Source organism: Cupressus sempervirens, chromosome 2 (genome assembly GCF_028749045.1).
Source record: "Cupressus sempervirens isolate cs-2001-9-10 chromosome 2, ASM2874904v1, whole genome shotgun sequence".
In the NCBI taxonomy this organism is placed as follows: Eukaryota; Viridiplantae; Streptophyta; class Pinopsida; order Cupressales; family Cupressaceae; genus Cupressus; species Cupressus sempervirens.
Window position 1 is genome coordinate 568,607,193 of NC_143119.1, and position 6,683 is coordinate 568,613,875.

Genomic DNA, 6,683 nt, shown 5'->3' on the forward strand with positions numbered 1-6,683 from the left:
TTCTCGGGTATTGCATAAATTTTTTCTATCGGCACAAATCCCCCAACGAATGCCTACCCTTGGACTCTCTTAGATCACCTTCCTTGATCTCTTGACCGATGCAATTACGGAAGAGACTTGGCAGTGGTTGCCATTCTACAATGCGTCTGTTCAGTGATTTCAAAGTTGATCTAACGGCGAGCCCTTGTCTAGCCATGAGGTGGGTGCTTGGTGCTCTAGAAATTTTTTGTCTGCCTATCATGTCTACAATGGGAGAGGTGGTTTCCATGAGCCTCTCCCATGCCCCTCTGATTGATTCAATGCCGGTGTCAAGGTGGATGGATATGTCAAATTTTGAAACGATGGATGCCGATGTTGAATCAATTAGAGGGGCATGAAGCCCACCCTCGAGGTGCTATTCCTCGAATCTCCTTTAGATCATGTTTTCTTGACACTCAGCTGGCACAATTTCGGAAAAAGGTTTGGTAGCAGTTGCTAGCACTCACCGTGTCTACTTGGTGAATTTTAAAACTTGATCTAAGACAGGAGCCCTCGTCTAGCACCTCTGTCCGGTTTTGCTCGGGTATTGCTTAATTTTTTGGTATCGGCGCGAATCTCCAAACGAATGCCTACCCTTGGACTCTCACTTAGATCACCTTCTTTGATCACTCGACCAACACAATTACGGAAGAGACTTGGTAGCGGTTGCCATTCTATAGCGCATCTGTTCAGCGATTCTGAAGTTGATCTAACGGCAAGCCCTTGTCTAGCCATGAGGTGGGTGGTGGGCGCTCTAGAAAAATTTTTTGTGTGCCTATCATGGCTACAATGGGAGAGGTCATTGTCGCAAGCCTCTCCTATGCCCCTCTCATTGATTCAACGCTAGTTTCAAGGTAGATGGATATGTCAAATTTTGAAATGGTGGACGCTAAAGTTGAATCAATTAGAGGGGCATGAAGCCCACCCTCGAGGTGCTATTCCTGGACTCTCCTTTGGATCATGTTTTCTTGTCACTCAGCTGGCGCAATTTCAGAAAAAGGTTTTTCAGTAGTTGCCAACCCTCACCTCATCTACATGGTGATTTTAAAACCTGATCTAAAATAGGAGCCCTCGTGTTCACATTGTGTGGACATTGTGTGGACAAAGAGCCCAAGGCGTTTCATCTCTTTTTAGATGTGAGATTCTGGGAGGGCTTGTCGAAGTATTGCCATTTGTACGGGGTGCACCAAAAAGCATGTAGGGGGCATATGCCTAGGAAATGGATGTCTCTGAGTGTCCTTACTCGATCACATGCGCGGTGTACATCTTTTCATTACAGCTCTGCTACGAGAATTTGTGATTTGAGTATTTTGGGAGAACGGGTTTCGTACGAGATGTTCTTCTCAGGCTCCTATGAACCAGAGCGCTCTTCTTTGATATGCTTTGACAAGTGCAAGCCCAACGTGTCTATCTAGGGGAAGAAATCACACGAATGCTTTTTGCCAAGATGTGGGTTCTCGGGGTTCGAGATGTGTCAACACCCAACACACGGGTGCATCACGCACCTTAGAAATCCAAAGAATGAAGCGTGAGCCATTGCCTTGTGCGCTTGGGTCACTGAAAGATAAAAATATAACAAATCATGACTCTCGAAAATGGATATCTCGACTTTCGCGATGATGAAGAATGTAGTGTAATGCGATACTTAGTGTGAATTGCCAAATCCTGTGAATCATCAAGTCTTTGAACGCAAGTTGTGCTCGAGGCCTCGGCCAAGGGCACGTCTGCTTGGGCATCACACTACAAAGTTTTGCCCTCCCCAACAAGGAGCAGAGATGGCTTTCCATGTGCACAAGTAGCACATGGTTGGCTAAAATGAGCACATGAGGTCCATCGATCCGTTGCGACAAGCGGTGGCTCACAAAGGTTGGCGTTGGTTTGGGCTGATCGAATGATTCCTTGCGAGGAAATTTATTCTGGGCTCAACGGCCCGCCGCAGTGCGGGTATTGCTGCATCTCTACCGCATCCCCAAGTTAGGCGTGAATACCCACTGAGTTTAAGCATATCAATAAGAAGAGGAAAAGAAACTTACCAGGATTCCCCTAGTAAAGGTGTGCGAATCGGGAAGAGCCCAGCATGAAAATTGACGGCCGTGTCTATCAAATTGTAGTCTGTAGAAGCATCCTCAGCGATGGACTAGGCCCAAGTCCCCTTAAAGGGGGCATCGAAGAGGGTGAGAGCCCCGTCGGGCCTGGACCCTATCGCACCACGAGGCGCTGTCGACGAGTCGGGTTGTTTGGGAATGCAGCCCTAATCAGGTGGTAAATTCTGTCCAAGGCTAAATACGGGCAAGAGACCAATAGCGAACTAGTACCGCGAGGGAAAGATGAAAAGGACTTTGAAAAGAGAGTTAAAGAGTGCTTGAAATTTTTGAGAGGGAAGCGGATGGAGGCTGGCGATGTGCCCCGGTCAGATGCGGAATGGTGTGAGCCGATCTGCCACTCGATTCAAGGGACGTGCCAGTGCAGGCTGTTGCGGAAGCACAAGCGCGACCTTCTAGTCACATGAATACTTCCATCCCAGCAGTCGAGGAGCAAAGCATGCACCTTTATAGCGAGCTCTCGGGCACCTGTGCACTCGTGGTGCTGGCTAGCGGGCTTTCCATCTGACCCATCTTGAAACACGGACCAAGGATTCTAACATGTGTGCGAGTTGGCAGGTTGGGAAAACCCGCGAGGCACAAGGAAGCTGACTGGCGAGATCCCCTCTCGGGGGGTGCACTGCCGATCAACCCTGATCTTCTGTGAAGGGTTTGAGTGTGAGCGTACCTGTTGGGACCTGAAAGATGGTGAACTATGCCTGAGAAGGGTGAAGCCAGAGGAAACTCTGGTGGATGCCCACAGTGATACTAATGTGCAAATCATTCGTCTGACTTGGGTATAGGGGCGAAAGACTAATCAAACCATCTAGTAGCTGGTTTCCTCTAAAGTTTCCCTCAAGATAGCTGGAGCTCATGTGCAAGTTTTGTCGGGTAAAGCAAATGATTAGAGGCATTGGGGGCGTAACGCCCTCGACCTATTCTCAAATTTTAAATAGGTAAGTCGGCGCGGCTGCTCTGTTGAGCCACGCCACAGAATCACGAGCTCCAAGTGGGCCATTTTTGGTAAGTAGAACTGGTGATGCAGGATGAACCAAAAGCTGAGTTACGATGCCAAATTGCGTGCTAACCCAGATCCCACAAAGGGTGTTGGTTGATTAAGACAGTAGTATGGTGGTCATGGAAGTCAAAATCCGCTAAGGAGTGTGTAACAACTCACCTGCCGAATCAACTAGCCCCGAAAATGGATGGCGCTAAAGTGCGTAACCTATACTCGGCCATCGAGGCAAGTGCCAGGCTTCAATGAGTAGGAGGATGCAGGGGTTGTTGCAAAACCTTGGGCATGAGCCTGGGTGGACCGGCCCCCGGTGCAGATCTTGGTGGTAGTAGCAAATATTCAAATGAGAACTTTGAAGACTGAAGTGGGGAAAGGTTCCATGTGAACAGCACTTGGACATGGGTTAGTCGATCCTAAGAGATGGGGAAACCTTGTTTCAAGGGTGCACCTTGCATGATCATCGAAAGGGAATCGGGTTAATATTCTTGAACTGAGATGTGGCGGCGGACGACAATGTTAAGAAATCTAGAGATGTCGGCGGGGGCCCCGAGAAGAGTTATCTTTTCTTTCTAATAGCCTACCCACGCTAAAATCGATTCAACTGGAGATAGGGTCCAGTGGCTGGAAGAGCACCACACGTCCCACGGTGTCCAGTGTGCCTTCGGTGGCCCTTGAAAATCTAGAGGACCGAGTACCGTTCATGCCCAGTCGTACTCATAACCACATCAGGTCTCCAAGGTGAACAACCTCTAGTCAATAGAACAATGTAGGTAAGGGAAGTCGGCAAAATGGATCTGTAACTTCGGTAAAAGGATTGGCTCTAAGGGATAAGCCTAGGGGTCTATGACCCAAATTCGTGGGGTGTTGGCAGCCTGCCCGAGCTACTCCCACGAGGAGGGTGGGCCGTCGCGTGCCGATCGAGCGATGAACGCAGGGTGCCCCCTTCGGAGGGATTTCCCTAGGCGGCGAATAGTCGACGCAGAACTGGTACGGACAAGGGGAATCTGACTGTTTAATTAAAACAAAGCATTGTGATGGTCCTTGCAGATGCTGATGCAATGTGATTTTTGCCAAGTGCTCTGAATGTCAAAGTGAAGAAATTCAACCAAGCGCGGGTAAACGGTGGGAGTAACTATGACTCTCTTAAGGTAGCCAAATGCCTTGTCATCTAATTAGTGATGGAAATGAATGGATTAATGAGATTCCCACTGTCTCTATCTACTATCTAGTGAAACCATAGCCAAGGGAACGGGCTTGGCGGAATCAGTGGGGAAAGAAGACCCTGTTGAGCTTGACTCTAGTCTGACTTTGTGAAATGACTTGAGAGGTGTAGAATAAGTGGGAGCTTTTGGGCGCAAGTGAAATACCACTACTTTTAATGTTATTTTACTTATTCCGTGAGGCAGAGATGGGGCAATGCCCCTTTTTTTGGCCTTAAGGTGCGTCTAGGCGCATCGATTCAGGCGGAAGACATTGTCAAGTGGGGAGTTTGGCTGGGGTGGCACATCTGTTAAAAGATAACGTAAGTGTCCTAAGATGAGCTCAACGAGAACAAAAATCTCGTGTGGAACAAAAGGGTAAAAGCTCATTTGATTTTGATTTTTAGTATGAATACAAACCGTGAAAGCAAGGCCTATCGATCCTTTAGACTTTCAAAATTTGAAGCTAGAGGTGTCAGAAAAGTTACCACAGGGATAATTGGCTTGTGGCAGCCAAGCATTCATAGCGACGTTGCATTTTGATCCTTCGATGTCGGCTCTTCCTATCATTGTGAAGCAGAATTCACCAAGTGTTGGATTGTTCACCAACCAATAGGGAACGTGAGCTAGGTTTAGACTGTCGTGAGACAGGTTAGTTTTACCCTACTGATCATCCGTGCCATGATAGTAATTTAACATAGTATGAGAGGAACCGTTGATTCACACATTTGGTCATCACGCTTTATTGAAAAGCCAGTGGCGCGAAGCTGCCCTGTGTCAGATTATGACTGAACGCCTCTAAGTCAAAATCTATGCTAGATGCAGCGCATATCTCTCTCTGACTGCATTGCGACCCACAGTAGGGGTGCTCTTGCACTCCCAAGGGCCCGTGTCATTGGCCATCTCCGATCGGCACATTAGCCTATTGGAGCAACCTTGGATATTAATTTCAAGTGGTCGGTGAGAAGAATCTTTTGCAGACGACTTAAATAAGGGATGGGGTATTGTAAGTGGCAGAGTGGCCTTGCTACCACGATCCACTGAGATTCAACCCTCTGTCGCCAAATTCTGGGTGGGTGGGGTTTGCAAGGTTTCTTTGTGAGGTCGTAACAATCACTCAAGTTCCAAATTCTTGGCGGGTGGGGTTTGCAATTTGCGAGGTCGTGACAATCACTCAGGTGCCAAATTCTCAGCGGGTGGGGTTTGCAATTTGTGCGAGTGTGGGAAAATCTTCCAAGTACCAAATTTTGGGCGGGTGGGGTTTGCAATTTTTGCGAGGGCAGAAAAAATCTCCCAGGTGCTAAATTTCAAGTGGGTGGGGTTTTGTGAAAATTTCTGTGAGGGAAAAGAAATCTCCCAAGTGCCAAATTCCCGGCGGGTGGGGTTTTGTAAAAATTTTTGCGAGGGTGAAGAAATCTCCCAAGTGCCAAATTCTTGGCGGGTGGGGTTTGCAATTTCTGCCAGGGCGGAAAAACCTCCCAAGTGACACATTTTGGGCGGGTGGGGTTTTGTAAAAATTTTCGCGAGGGTGAAAAAATCTCCCAATTGCCAAATTTCGGGCAGGTGGGGTTTGCAATTTTTGCGAGGGCGTAAAAATCTCCCAAGTGCCAAATTCTGTGCAAGTGGGGTTTGCAATTTTTGCAAGGGCGTAAAAATCTCCCAGGTGCCAAATTCCAAGTGGGTGGGGTTTGCAATTTCTGCCAGGGCGAAAAAATCTCCCGAGTGCCAAATTTTGGGCGGGAGGGAGGGGTTTTGTAGAAATTTTTGCCAGGGCGAAAAATCTCTCAAGTGCCAAATTTCAGGAGAGTGGGGTTTTGTAAAATTTCCACAAGGGGGAAAAAAATTTCCCAAGTCCAAAATTCTGAGTTGGTGGGGTTTGCGATTTTCTGAAGGGCAAAAAAGTCTCCCAAGTTCCGAATTCCTGGTGGGTGGGGTTTTGTGATTTTCGCGAGTGCGAAAAAATCTCTCGAGTGTCGAAGTTTCCTCGAGGGTGAAAAAGTCTTCCAAGTGCAATTTCCATGTGGGTCAGCTTCGTAATTAGTGCAATTTTTGGTAGGTCGAGTTTGCAATTTCTGTGAGGGCAAAAAAATCTTCTAAGTCCAAATTCTAGGCGGGTGGGGTTTCGTAATTTCCAAGTGCCAAATTCCCAGTGGCTGGGGTTTGTAAATTCCGCGAGGGCGGAAAAATCTTCCAGGTCCAAATTTTGAGCGGGTGGGGTTTGTAAATTTTTGTGAGGGCAAAAAATCTTCCGACTGCAAATTTCAAGCGGGTCCCCAAGTTTTGTAATTTTTGCGAGGGAAGATGACTCATGTACGTCATCCAAAATTGGTCAACTTATTTTTTTGGTTAACACCCAAAGTTTTGAACTCA

The 6,683-nt window shown here is 47.5% G+C and overlaps 2 non-coding genes across 2 annotated transcripts; both read left to right on the forward strand.

Annotated features, from left to right (window-relative positions):
- Positions 1-1,602: 1,602 nt before the first annotated feature.
- LOC149574654 (5.8S ribosomal RNA) lies at positions 1,603-1,756 on the forward strand. Its single transcript, XR_016361333.1, has one exon. It is a non-coding gene; the product is annotated as a 5.8S ribosomal RNA (ribosomal RNA).
- Positions 1,757-1,982: 226 nt separating this feature from the next.
- On the forward strand, positions 1,983-5,384 carry LOC149574655 (25S ribosomal RNA). Its single transcript, XR_016361028.1, has one exon. It is a non-coding gene; the product is annotated as a 25S ribosomal RNA (ribosomal RNA).
- Positions 5,385-6,683: the final 1,299 nt, after the last annotated feature.